The sequence below is a fragment of the Mirounga leonina genome, unplaced genomic scaffold, assembly GCF_011800145.1.
Source record: "Mirounga leonina isolate KUSES-001 unplaced genomic scaffold, KU_Mleo_1.0 Mir_150, whole genome shotgun sequence".
Classification (NCBI taxonomy): domain Eukaryota; kingdom Metazoa; phylum Chordata; class Mammalia; order Carnivora; family Phocidae; genus Mirounga; species Mirounga leonina.
The window spans coordinates 15363127-15378166 of NW_023270374.1; the positions used below are offsets into that span (position 1 = coordinate 15363127).

General features: G+C 42.6%; 1 protein-coding gene across 1 annotated transcript in view; it reads left to right on the plus strand.

Moving 5' to 3' along the window:
* The first annotated feature begins 2932 nt into the window (after positions 1-2932).
* The window catches only part of PAK5 (p21 (RAC1) activated kinase 5), a 296558-nt gene continuing 284450 nt past the window's right edge, over positions 2933-15040 (plus strand). Inside the window, exon 1 of the mRNA XM_035005847.1 lies at positions 2933-3092. The gene's annotated coding sequence lies outside the window, so the exon portion shown is untranslated. The remainder of the gene's footprint in view (positions 3093-15040) is intronic.

Genomic DNA, 15040 nt, shown 5'->3' on the forward strand with positions numbered 1-15040 from the left:
ATGGGAATGGTGGGGCCGAATGTACATTCTAAGGACAGGGGAGGGGGCAAGGAGTCTCTGATTGCCCAGGTCCAGATTATGGGTCAACCAAAAGTCACATCCTCTCAATGACTGCCTTCAACAACTCCCAATTGCTGATTATAGGTTATTTTCCAAATCTTAAATCTCTGAGCCATGGAAAAATTCTATTATTTAAAAATAAAGTTTTTGAATCCCTCTGACAAATCGGTGCAGTCCTACTTTGTGTATTCAAAAGTGCTATATTCAATCAATCTATTAGTGTGGTGGACAAAGTGATGTTCTACCCAGATCCCTCTTAGGTGAAGGACCTGTTACCCCAGCTGCAGGGACTACTGCTGGCAGATGGCCTTCAGCTGTTCTCTTCTTCAGGGACTGCCTCAACTTCAGAGAGCTGCTTCGTTTTCAAGTTCATGCCCATTCCAATACAGCCAAATGATTAATGTTCATATATAAAGGACTGGACAGCTCAAACCAACTCTTGACAACTCTGAAGGGTCATCCTAGCTCCAGAGCTCCCTAGAGGGCTGGCCAAGACTCATTGGCCTGCATCATAACTTGACTTCTACCTCTGTACACTCCTGCTTCCTGTGCTTCCCACCCACACCTGTTGGTCCTTAATCAACACCCTGCCTGCTAAACTCTCAAGAAATGATATTATATAAAAAGAAACCCCCAGGCCTTAATGCAATGCAGTATGTCCAGAAATAGTATTATTATTTATTTATAAAGTTTACCTTGCATAACTCCTTAATGAATTTGAGACAACTATCAATAATCATAATATTCAATTGCTGAAATAACCACACAAATGTAAGCTTTAACAGGTAAGACTTTTTTCCTGTGATTAAAGTTCAGTATTTCAAAGCAAAATTCTAATTGATAGCAATCACAAATAATACCTCTATGAAAATAGTTTCTAGCTCTTGCATCTGTGCAAGCACACATACAAGAAGGTCAGAAATAGAAAATATTTATGTAAATAATGGTGGGAGTGGGGGTGGTGGGTGTATAGTTAGGCCTATGTGTGTGGCTTAGAGAGTTAAGAGGAAGACTTAGAGACTCCTATTCCTTTAAACAGAAAAACAAGGCATGATATACCAGGACATATTTCTCCTTTGTACATAGGAGTATTGAAGGAGAAAAGTAATTACACATTTATCCTATGGTTCCTTTTTTTTTTTTTTTAAGATTTTATTTATTTTTTAACAGAGAGAGACAGTGAGAGAAGGAACACAAGCAGGGGGAGTGGGAGAGGGAGAAGCAGGCTTCCAGCCAAGCAGGGAGCCTGATGTGGGACTCAATCCCAGGACCCTGAGATCATGACCTGAGCGGAAGGCAGACGCTTAATGACTAAGCCACCCAGGGGCCCTATGGTTCCTGTTTTGATACCACAGCTATTGGTACTGAATTGACGGTACTGAATGAATGGAAAACAAGCAAGAGAGAAATGATAAATACTGTACCATTAACTATAAAACTGTTTAGAGTTGAGTATAATAGGGTACATAGATACAAACCCTTCTTTTTAATCTGCTATGCAGTTATGGAATCAGATACCATATCAGTAGCTCATGAAAATATTGTTGGGGCAGCTAAGGACAGACAAGGGTAGAACTTTATTTCCAAGGTTGGAAACTCATGACTGGTTTTGCGAATGTTTCTCTCTCACTCTGGCATGGACAGTGAATATTCTTGACAATGCGTGGAGCCTTCAGAAGTTGGAAAGGGAGTGGACAACTAGGGGATTTAATATGAACCACAGATATCATTGCAAGCTTCAGCCCAAACATCACTCATCAGAAAGCCCTGTCATCTCTTGGTATATAAACGTCCTCCTCTTGTCACAATCTGTCAGTCTTCTTCACTGGGCAAGCCCAGCCTTACCGTGGCGTGTATAATAAATTCGGCACTTGGATGCCCGGTCTGAGTTTTTGTCCCAGCTCAGGAAAGGCAGGGGACAGCCAAGGGAGACTGGTTCAGACTTGAGGTGAGCAACTCAAGCAGCAACTAGTTTGCTAGCCAACTAGCAAAATTAGCATGGAGAAGTCCAGGAACCCATTGTTCCCCTAAGCCTCAAATTCTAAGTCAGAAAGTCGCTAGTTTGTGCTGGGTGCTCAGAGCCCAGCCCTAGTGTGATTTCTTCCAGGGCTGCACAGCAACCCAGTTGTGTGTGTGTGTGTGTTGGGGAGGGGGGGAACTTTCCCTTACTAGCCACCGCACCATCTGTACGCAGGAGGCGCCTCTGTGGATGCCACAGACCATTTCTGGGCTGGTTTATTGAAGGATGGCCACACAGAGGTCATAGAGGGGTGTTCTCGAGATTCTTCCTACTCAGTGTGGTCAGAGGACCATCGGCAACAACATCACCTGGGGGCTTGTTTAGCTTGTAGAATCTGAGGCACCTGGATTTGCATTTTAATCCTATGACACATTGAAGTTTGAAAAGCACGGGTCCAGGTGGCAGCAAGGAGGTTAGCGGAAGGATCTGCTTCTCAGCCCCGCCTCCTCCCGCCTCTACGCTCTCCTCTTTAGCAAAGCTCAGCCCCGCATTGGTCCTGCACAAAATTTCTGCGAACCCCCAGTGTGTGCGGAGGGGGCGTGCAGGAGCTGCCCGGCGCGGGGATACGGCGACTGGGTGACTGGATTGGCAAGGGGCTGCCTTCTCCGGCTCGGGGCTCCGCAGAGTGGAGACACTCCCCCGACCCTCCCCCGCTGCCGCCCCCCGCCCCCCCACCCCCCCGCAGCTGCTACTGCCTGCCTCCCGCCGGCTGCCGCGAAAACCCGGAACAGCTGCGTGCGCTCGTGGAAAGTCCTCCTAGGGGCGAAGCCAGGCAGCTGGGCATGCTCAGTAGCTGGGGGAGGCTTGGGTGGAGAGTAGAAAGCCGCGGCTCTGCCTCCCACCCCCTCCCTCTGGCCCCCGCCCCTCTTGCCCCTACCCAGCCCGTAGTAGTTGCCCGACGTGCGCCCGCCGAGCGCCCGCCGAGACCGGGAACATGGCGCTCTGAGCGATGTAGCCGCGGCGGAGGAGAAGCGGAGGAGGCGCTGCCGCTGCGCTGACAGCCAGCCACCAGGTAGGCAGGCGTGCCTGGCTGGGCTGCCTGGGTGGGTAGCGGCGCAGGGAGGGGCGCTCGCGTGGATGAGCACGGCTCGGACCCCGGGCATCTCGCTTCGCCGGCAGAGGATGCGAAGCGGGCGTCTGACAGCGCGCGGTTGTGCATCGCCTAGGAGATGCCAGAGGCTGGGGACCGGCGGGCTGCAGGGCAGGGATCCGGGGACCGCCCCCACCCCCCATGCGCTGCCATCCAGCTTGGGCTCTCTGCGGGTCAAATAAAGGATAGTTCCTTTCTGCCGGGCGAGAGGGCGCGGGGGAGACCCCCGGATACCAGTTCTGGGAGTGCGCTGGTCCCCCGGACCGCTAGCAAGCCCCGCACCGGTTCTTTGTGTATACAGCCGCGCACGCCCAGGGGGGTGCCAGGGTGCCTGTTTCTCCCCAGGTGTGTGGCACATATTGCCAGGGCAGGATTTCCGTATGGTTTTTGTCTCTTGGCAGGTGTGGACTGGAAGATGTAATAGCTGAGCCTTTATGGGGCTGTGTTTTCCTTTGTTACTTGCGTGTGTGTGTGTGTATGTATGTGTGAATGTGTGTGTGTGTATGCGCGCGCGCGCTTGGTGGGTTGTAATGGAGAGAGAGAACTTCTCCTGGGCACGGGTGTGGGCAGAGCGTGGAAGAGGATCTCGGTTCCAAACTCTTGTCAAAATCGCGTGTGATGTCGGCCTCCTGGAGGGTAAACTTGAAAAGTCTGGAGATCATCTGTGCCCGGTTTGGAGGAGAAGCGTGTTTGCCCTTCTCGAACCCATGTGTGTGTAGATGGAGGTTTAAACATGGGACGCTAGTTATTCAACATTAGAGATCAGTTAAGGGAATTTGAAGCATTGGGGCTACCTGTGGTGGTTTTTTTTTTTTTTTTTTTTTAAATTAATAGAGAAGTTGGCAGTAAGCCAGGGGCAAGTGTCATCTTTAATAGCTGGTGACAGGTTGGGAGGCTAAATACACTTTGGGGGGAAATTGGGAAACCTTGCACAGGGTTCTACCAAGAAATAGCCATCGGGTCTTAGGTAACTCACAAAATCTCTCAGCACCTCCCTTGTCTCTTCTGGAGTTTGGTGGTATGTAGACACAATCTCTCTTACCTGAGTCCAGATGGACAAGACACTCTTGAAAGACCCCTCCTACACTAGAATTCTATGAAACTGGCACCCCAGAATAACAGTTCTGCCACCTTAAATTTCTGTATCTGTTATATTCACAACTCACTGAGTTAAGGAAGGGAGATAAATTTAGAATATGCTTTTATTTTTTACTTTAGAATTTAAAGGATGGACATCTGTGACCATGAAGTTTAGAGACCCTTTCCTCCATACTTGGAGTATCTATTCTTATGGTCTCCTTAGGTGGCAAGAATGAGTCAGTATCATCAAAATGAAATGGGGGAATGCTTGAGAAAAATGCATTTAAGTAAATTAAAGTCATAAATGTCCAATCTGATGGTAATACCTTGACTTGGAATACATATGTGCAAAGCAGAAGCACTGCTAATGGAAGCAATAGAGTTGTTGGCAAGTTTATTGATAGTATTGGTCTTAAATAAGATTTTTGTGTTCCTCTGGGAAGGGGTAAAGATTGATTATACTAGGTACCTGCAACTCGGTATTCTGCTAATAAATGTGAGTGTTAATGGCAGGCATTGAAAACACAGTTTGGCAGCTCCTCTCCTTTGTCAGAGTTTGCTTCAACGCTGCAGGTGTGAGAGGCGGGTGTTCGGGGCGTGGTATCTTGGTGATGAGACAGCTGAGTTTGGGCTCTGACTCCTCCATTCTTAGCTTTGTGATCTTGGGCAAGCTATTTAACTTCTCGGAGTCACAGCTTCCTCCCCTGTAATACAATCCTGGGGACAGAGAGACTTACCTAAATGGGTAGGTGTGTGGATTACTCATAAACCACCAGGAAAATGGTGGTGACCCTTAGAAGAGGAAGGGAAATGGATATTTATTTACCCTATACTGTATTCCCTGTGTTAATGCTAGTCAGCCCCAAACAAGTGATCTAACTCTCCAACTGTTAGTTTCCTAGAGCTGCCATAACAAATTGCCAAAAACCAGGTAGCTCAAAACAAAATTTATTCTCTAGTGTTCTGGAGGCCGGAGCTCCATAATCAGGGTGTAGACAAGGCCCTGCTCCCACTGAAGCCTCTCGGGGAGGATCCCTTCTTGCCCTTTTCCAGCATGTGGTGGCCCCAGGTGTTCCTTGGCTTGTGGCAACATAGCTCCAATTCCAGCCTCCCTCTTCACATGGCTAAGTTCCCCCTTCTTATAAGGATACTATTCAGATTGAATTTAGGGTCCATTGTAATTCAGTATGACCTCATCTTGATTATATCTGCAAAGATCCTGTTTCCAAATAAGGTCACATTTATAGGTTCTGGTTAGGCATGAATTTTGGGAGGACGCTATTCAGCCCAGTATGTCAACATGCCTGTGATCTGTGTTTAATGGCCTGATTATTTCAGCATATGAATTAGAGTATTATGTGTTTGGAAAGGACTTTCAAGGTTATTTAATCCAGCTAACATATTTGATGTTTCCCAACCATGGTAAGGAAGAGCAGCATTCACAGGTACTAGACAAATATCACTTATCTGGAAACCCAGCTGATCCAGGATCTCAGTCTCCTACAGGTGACCTACCTGACATACCCTATCCCAATGGGGTTCGTTAATGTTGCCTCCTCTCTTTTTCTACCCCACTGACACAATGCAAACAACAGAAAATCAAACTGAACAAGAAAAATGACAAGAGCAACAAAAACACCCCAATCGTAATACCTTTCCAATCTTTCTTAGCTTGGTAAATAGCCCCACTGTCCATGGTGTTGCTTTAGCCAGACTCGAGAATCGTCTTTGACACCTTCATTCCCTGTGCCCTCTATATCCCAAATCACCCCAAAGTTACATAAATTTGGTCTTTTACATATATCTATTGACAGATTCTTCTTTCTATCCCTACCACCACACCATCAAACCTCAAGTCATCATCTCTCTCCTGGATCACTAGCATTACTTTCTAGCAAGACCCCTGGCTCCTTGCTTGGTCCCTCCAATCATTCTTCTAGAGCAGATAAGATTGTGTCAGTTTCTTGCATAAAATGCATTCACATACTTGGGATGGGTTCCAGAGACTGTCTGAGCCTTGGGTACTTAGCCAGCCTTATCTTGGGCATCCCCTCTTGCTACTGTTAACACTGACCTCCTCTCTGTTGAGTATCCCAAGCACTTCCCCTAATACTTTGCCAATACAAACTGTACTCATCCTTCGGGCCTCCTTGGTCTTTCTTCCCCAGCAGCCCCATTCTCCTTATCACCCTTCTAATTTTCTTCCATAGCACTTACCTCAATTTGCAATTTCCTATTTATTTGTTTGTTTAATGTCTGTAAACTCTATTGGCCATTTGTTTTGTGTCTTGCATGTAGAAGATGTTCAATATTGGCGAATGAGTGAAGGAATGAATACTCTTACAGCATTTTTCTGTGCCAACTTAAAGATCTGATTTTTTAGAAACTTTTTTTTTTACTAACTTGTATAAAAAGAGCAATTGAGAAACTCATTCTGATTTCAAAAGAGGAGTATTCTTGGCTTTAACAAATGCATCTTCTAAGAATTGGTTTTAAGCAAGCAGCTAAGAATTGAGTCAAAATATTTTCTAGCAACTGACGTTTTTGTAAAAACACATCAGTCAGTCAACAAACATTTCACAAATGCCTATTGGACATTTATATTTGCCATGCTAGGCCTTAGGGGGACAATGGGGAACTAGACTTTTAGCCTTCTAGAGATTAATAATAAATAATAATGTGCAGTAATAACATTTATCGTGCTTCTGTTATAACCAGCTTCTCCTCAGTCCCTATCCCCACTCATTACTAGAGATAGTCCTCCAGTCTTTCCCAGTAACACAGAACCCAAATCAGATGCACGATAAATACTTCATGAATTAATAATTAGTAGATACTATTATCCTTATCTTTAAAAATAGGAAACTTGGGCTTATCTGTGGAAAAAGGAATCTGCTCCTATACAGAAGAGCATGCAATTGTTTTTTGACTATACCCAGGTGGGCCCTGTTCTACTTTAAAAAGTCATTCTGCCTACTGTCTCTGGGGTTAAAATAAGAGACAAACTGCTCTTTATACAAGAGCAAGTTCCTGGTGTGTTTCTTTGTCTTTCACAGTTGTCAAAATTCTTAATCAGCTGTTGAATTGTTTTTATTTGTCTTATTTAATCCAAGTGAGAAGTGACTGAATGTCTCGTTCAGGGCACTTCTGGGTAGTTTTGAAAAGCAAGACTGAGTACCCTGGGGAAAAGAATGTGGTTCAATGCAGGACTACAAAGTTAAATTTTGGATTTCTAGGATGGCCTCAATATCATGTAATCTTATTTCATGAAAAGTGCTTTTATAAAAAAAATATTTAATGCGTATGTTTAAGTATAACTTTTCACCTAAGTAACAAAATATCGGACATTGTGTCTTGATTTTGTGTAAAAGTGATACACAACTGAGTCAACTAAAACGTAAAGAAACTTCTGTTTCAGTAAGATGGTTAGTTATAAAATTCATGTTTAAAAATTAGTGGCTACACCAAAATGCCAGTATTCACCGACTACAAAATAAAATAGAGAAGGATTTTGTTCATAAATCTACAAAAATATAAACTTAAGAAAAATAGGAAATGTATGTAAAATACTTGGGAATTATAAGCATCTAAAGACTTGTTTAGAAAGCTGTAAAATTTTACTCAAACACATAAAATAAGAAATGAACAAATGAAAACGTACTATTCTTAGGGTAGAAAGATATTATGAAGTAGTTACTCTTCCACAATTAATCATACAGTTTTATTGCTTTGGGATTTGGGGAAACTTGATGAAATGATTCTAACATCAATCCACAAGAATACTACAGGACTCTAGTCAAGAAGATTTTGCTAAAGAACATGTGGCGGCGGGTTACCCTTATAGAAATAAAAATCTGGTCATTGAATGACATTGTAGACGTGTAGTTCTGGTGGAGGAATCAATAGATAGCTCACTGGAATAGAGTAGCCTCAAAACAGGCTCAGGTAGTTTTGGGAAACAGAAGCATTCTGAAACAGTGAGAAGTATTAGACAAAACCAAGGCACCATGCCAAGTAGGTAGAAAACCTTCAACTAAGAACCTCTGTTTACACAATTCACTAAATTCCAAACATATTGGAAAGTTGATCTGGCAGGTGAGAAACAAAGCCAGAAGAAAATACTTAGGAATTAATGCAAAGAATGGCAGAGCAGAAGATAGCTTTGAATATATTTTAAACTTTCGTATGCAAAAATATACAGTTTAAAGCAGAAAATAATCATGGAGAAGAATACAGCAAGCATGACAGAACAGTTAATAGAATAATTGCACTGAAGAACTCTTGCATATCAGTAAGTAGAAAATAACACCCCAATAGAATTGTCCAATTATCTGAAGAAATGATTTGAAAGGATGAAATAAAAAGGCTAATTCACATATTTAATAAATAATTCTTACTATTAACCACAGAAATGCAAATGCAGACAAAAATGAGATGCCATGTTTCATGTATTAAACAAGCAATATGTATGTATATATGTATATATATAAATAGAAATACACAGTACCAGGAGGGATGCAGTGAGAAGGACATTTTCATTACTGCTGGTGGGATAATTACATGATACAATCTTCTTGGAGGACAGTTTTAAAAGCCTTTGACAAATATTTTCAAAGTTCATATTATTTGACACAATCATTTCTCTGGCTTTTAATTTTAATTTTAGTCTCTGCTGAGGAATTAGAGGCAGGCAAAAACAATAGAAAAAATTACCCTTTAAAACTAAAAATTGGGGGGCTCATTAAAGGTATTTTAAGGTCCCCAAATAATAGACAATTATGGAGATATTAAAAGTGATCATTTCAAAGATTATGTAATGATGTGGAACAACCTCAGTTTTAAGTAGAAATAAGCCAGTCCGCAATGATGTGTGTTTCATGAGATGGAAATATCCTATAGATACGTAAAAGCTGGAACAAAAACAAAGTTAGGCCATGTCTGGATGGTAGAATTATGGCTTTGCTTTTATCTTTTTTATACCTTTCCATATCAAGAAAAAAAATTAGTCAATAGCACTGTCTTATGAATCAGAAAAACCATTATTTTACAAAAATGGTAGTGTTACACATTCAGGTTATAATCATTTATGTAACACACATTCATTGATTATCTCTGTGTCAGGAGCTCTGCCAAGTGTATCAGCAATGACTCTTAGTTTGCATGCAAATGAAAGAAACTGTCTAACTTGAGCAAAAAGAATTTACTAGAAGGTTATCAGATAGCTAAGAGAATTGCCATGAATGGGGAAGGGGGAGCACAGGGCAAAAACAAACAAAAAACAGAACAATGACCAAAAAGCAGGCTTGCAAGCAAACCAGAATCTAGTCAGCTCCAGGCTCTAAATATCAGGTGCTTAGAGAAACGGGCTCCAGCCAAGAATAGGCTGCTCAGGGCTAGGCCACAGTCTGCTGGACTTGCCCTCCATCCCCCTCCTCCCCACTCAGCCCCCTGGGCATCAGGGAGGGGAAGGCACCTAGATTAGCAGGCCCACTGCCCCCTTTACTAACAAAGAAACAAAGATGGGTGATACACAACCAAAACCAAACCAACACAAAAAGACAGAATTAAAATGCCCATTACCCCAGGACTTGGAGGCCAGTGGGGTTGAACAGCAGCCAGCTCCCTTTCTCCCCAGAGAACATCTGAGCTGTAGAATCACAGCTCCTACAAGGTTCAGGACACTGTGTGCGTGCTGGTCCCTCACCCAGGAGATGCTGTTTTTGCCCAGGGTCAGCAGTGATGGGCTTTTCAGACCTGATCTTTGTGGATGGGCAGGAGTTTTGAGGGAAGGTCCCATTCTCCAGTGAGATAAGAACCAATGGGAAGGATTATCCAAAAACAGTTTCTCAGAAGCAAGAGGTATAGTTTGGAAATGGACGGGGGCATTAACACAAGTCTAAGCCTGTTTTATATTTAGCAAGTCCTGTAGTAAGGTTTGAGTTTGGTCCACCATGAATAACTGTGGTCTCCGTTCAAGTAGCTTGGTACATAATACCAAACATCCATAGGTAAGTTGGTATTCTTCCCACGGTTCTTGTCATAAACAGGAAATGTCTGTGGCTATCCGGGTACTTTCATGCTCAGGTTCATGTTGCTTTTATAATTATTTATAAACTTTTCCCTGAGGAAAGACTTGCAAATGCAAGGGAAAAAAGGAAATTGTTCTTCAGTTGCACTAATAATAGGACTGAGAAAATCTTAAATTACTAGGAGGGTTCACCCCCCCACCCTCCCCCCGCCGCCGGGTATTGCCCTGCAAAGAGCTCAGCTGCTCTGTCCCCCAACCTCTTCGTACCTGCACAGCCACACCCCTCTGTACCAATCAAAGAGCCCATGTGCCACCTTAGCCACCTCTGCGCTGTGCTGTGCATACCCAGGTCTTGGATTTCCCTGCTCAAAAGGCTCCTGGGCCCGAGGGTGGCTGAGGAAAGACTGTTCGTGGGAAGTGTGGCTGGAGCTGGGACAGGAGGATATTGTAGTCCACACACAGGTGCTGGAGGTTAGGGTAGAAAGAGCAAGGGGACCAGGCAGGAGGCTGGTGCTCCTTGCTTGGCTGGGTTCTGGAACTCAAGAAATCTGAATTTAAACTTGTCTTCTAGGTTGCTATGAAGGCGTATTTGTCAAGCTAGGCAGATAGAACATGTTTAACAATTTTTAGCTTGTTTTATCATATTTAAATGTATAATAATTAAGACTCCATTTGTGCTTTTGCCCCCTCAAATGTTAGGCTTGGGCCTGCTCAGTTAAATCTTTTAGAAAGGTGATAGTTGTACACACAACACACACACACACACACACACGCAATTAGCTATTTGTGCAACAACGATACAGATCAGAGGAAAAGCGAATTGCACTCCTACAATAATAGCTAACATACTGAACAAGATGCATTAAATCCTCATCCCAGTATTTTACCTGTATATCTTAATTAATCTTCAGAAGAGCGCTCGCTATAGGTCATTCAAGGCAAACTACCCTGCAGTTAGGTAGGGTAATGAAGAGGAGTCAAACTCTGGCTCATCGAAATCCGATGTCAGTAGATAAGAAAAGTTTTGTTTGGAGTCCTTGAACCTTCAATAATGTACAAAGCGCTGGATTAATCAACCCATTCTGACTCTCCAATCCTCTGATTCAGCATTTCTGTTCATGCAAATTTCCCCGTGAAAAGGGAAAGTAAATGCATTGATGGCCTTGCTGTGTTCAGTATTATGATTAACCGAATGATCAAAAGCAAAAATCAATATCTGGTTGCTTGTATAAGAAACACATTTGATTTACATTTTAAAACCGATGTCAGGAGATTTCCCTTTGCCCGTTTTCAGGGGAATTGCCACTTAGGTCATTGATGAAAGTAAATTAGCAGTGAAGAGTACCTTTGTTTTTCCTATAAAGCGCTGGTTCACAATCCCAAGCATCCATTTCCCTACTGTCCAACTGAATCAAGAAGCCTTTATCCAAGCATTGTTTCCATCACTCCTTTAATAAGTTATAGAAGGAGGGAGGGAGGATGGGCATGAGCTCACTCACTCACACCTTCAGTCCCAAATATAAATTCTATGAGAGTCAACAATTGTTAGCTTCACTTTTCAAATTCAAGGTTGACATACTATTTAAGAAACTCTTTAGCTGTTTTCTGGATGGAATTTGACCCCTTTGCTTCTAAGGATGACCGTTTGAGTCATGCAAATAGATACTTGTATAACACACTGATTTTTCAAACTAAGTTGTTCTTAACCGTCAGCTGAGTTGCCCACCTGCCTAATTTAGTTGCACTGCAATTTACTGACCCAGGAAAAGAACTTCCTAGCAGTGAAGACTAGAAAACTTCATTTGTTTAAAAGATTCTTCTCCCAAAGTAGAGACCGTTGCTACGTGGGTATGATTTAATCTCTAAAAATATAAACAGTGATGGGGGGATTGGTGGTTAAAGGAAAAAAAAATTCTTAAACTGTAGAGTTTTCTTTTTTGTCTAGGCTTCAGAGACATGGAAACAAATAACAAAAGGAAATTTCCAATAGTATTTGAGTAACAGCCATTAGTAACTTGAGTTAAATAGTAGTTTGTTTTACCCCCTCATATCCAAGGAGTCCCTAAATCTCATCTACTTTCTCGCTTATGCCCTATCCCTGTCCCCATCACCACTTCCATAGAATCTCTCAATTAGACCTTGTGTCAGCCTCTTTGTCTTCATTCCCACCTCAAAAGTAACATTGGATCACCTGATTACCACCATCCCATTGAAAACTTCCTACCCAGCTACCGCCCTCCCTACCCCCCATCCCCCCACCCCCCAAAACCTTCTTCCACCTGGTTTTGGGTTACCCCTCTCAAAGCAGTCATCACACCATTTGGTAGATGTTTTCTTACTTGGTTCCCTTCTTGTACAAGACTGAGAACTCTTCTAAAGCAGGTAACTTGTCTCTTGGTGCCTGTATCCCCAGCACCCAGCTTTATGCATACGTATGTCAGGTCTTCAATAAATGTTTGTGGGCGGAAAAAATGTTTGTGGATAAATGCATGTTACCTAGGTTAAAAAAATGAGTCTAGATGCAAAAGAGTAATGTCATTGTTTAAAATTCTGGGATGGGACCTAGCAATGGTCTAATCCATTTCCTTAATACTAGCATGGAACATTTTTTTTTTCTCCTCCTTTCTATAGATGAAAAACATATGGAAGGAAAGATTAATCCTCTGTTTATGGTTAGAGACAAATTTTAATATTGGATATGGGTGTAAAGTAGACCTTCTAAATACATTGAAAAGAGAGTAAGGAAGAGGGGCACCTGGGTGGCTCAGTTGGTTAAGCGACTGCCCTTGGCTCAGGTCATGATCCTGGAGTCCCAGGATCGAGTCCCACATCGGGCTCCCTGCTCAGCTGGGAGTCTGCTTCTCCCTCTGACCCTCCCCCCTCTTGTGCTCTTTCATTCTCTCTCTCAAGTAAATAAATAAAATCTTAAAAAAAAAAAAAAAAAAGAGTAAGGAAGCAAACCATAAGTGAAGAGCCAGTTTTCCAGGAATAGAGTAAATAGACTGAGCTGCTTTAACAAATATTAAGAATAGTTATTTCATTACGAGATGTAACTTACACTTCTCTGATGTCTCAAACCTGGTATGAATATGCACAGTCGATGATGCTTGAATATTAGTTGGTATTTTTTACGGGAAGCTGGGGTTTTAGTCGTTTCTGCTCTGGTCTTTGGTACCATGTGTTTCCATAGTAACAGAGGCATTCAAAAATGAGAAAAACCAGGAAGGCTTGGGAGGGAAATGAATCGAAGTAAGTGGTTCAAGTAGGGGGTTCCCCAGTGTGGGACCGGGGTCTCATCAGGCTTCTGGTTACAGATATTTGTGGCAGGATGCCCAGAGAGAGAAGATTCTAGGGTGATAACTGGAAGGGATTTTAAAAGTAGTGTATAGATACACTGTGACAGCAATTACTATGTTGCCTTCAGCTTGGATTCCTGTGGAGGGTACCTGCATGGCCACATTAGCAGTCTACACTGGTTGAAAGAAACACTCAACACCCAGAGCCCACTAACAACTAGGAATCAGGGAACACGACTAGAGACTTTTACTATCTGCGAAATATAGTTGAGCTGTCCTTTTAAAGTGTGGGGGAGAACACTGTGAATTAGGTACTAAACATTTGACAATGCCATTTTAGAGCAGAGTCTTGTGGCCTAGATATGTTCCGTTTGGCACACATAGTGTGAAATTTCCCCTAAAAACTCAGGTTTCTTTTCTTAAAAAAAAAAAAAAAAAAAAACCTGATATATACACAAACACAAAATTTGGCAGTCCTGTGTTTTCTTATGGCACCCATCCACTGTAGCTGATTAGCAGTTGCCTCCATCATAGACAGGTAATGGAGTCTTCACTTTGTCACAGTGTCCATCACTCTCTGTGGGATCCCATCAGGCCATTTTAATTGTTTATGTTGCTCTCTTGTGCCTTGAAGCCTTTTGAATTTGTCATCTTTGGATTACAGGGGAGGGTCGCTTTATGGTTTTGAGTCATTATTATACAATGTTCCTTCTTCATCTCATTTCCTAAAAATATAAGCTTATTTCATAATTTAAATATAAGGCAAATGAGATTTCAGAAAGATACATTTTTACAATTCCATCCTAGGGAAAAAAAATATTGAGTTAAGCCTTCTTAATATTTGGTGGGAATATTTGCATAGTTAGGCTTCAGCAACTCAACTTCAGTATTTTGCAATGTGGGATAATTATTAAAAACTTCCTCATGTGGTCCATTTGAATTAAACCAAAATAGAAAAGGAAATCATATGGTCTCGAGCTTCCTGGAGGTAGGGATTATCAAAACTCAGAAGGATGCTATCATATTTCATATGATACTATCATCTGGAAAATATAAAACATTCAGATTGCAAATATGCCCATAGAAGTGAAGTAGAACCTTATAAATGATATGCACTCTATAGAATAGCTGGAAGAATCTCAAAATCAATATTGGAATCACCCAGGGCGACTGAGAATAATGCTATCACTGTACCTTACTAAAAAGTAATGGAAAACAAATGAGATAGAAAATTCCAGAGTTTTCCCTAGAGTTACTCTTTGCTTGAGATAGGAGAGTGAGAGAAGACTTTAGAAAGTGGCTTCCCGGGGCGCCTGGGTGGCTCAGTTGGTTAAGTGACTGCCTTCGGCTCAGGTCATGATCCTGGAGTCCCGGGATCGAGTCCCGCATCGGGCTCCCTGCTCGGCGGGGAGTCTGCTTCTCCCTCTGACCCTCCTCCCTCTCATGCTCTCTGTCTCTCATTCTCT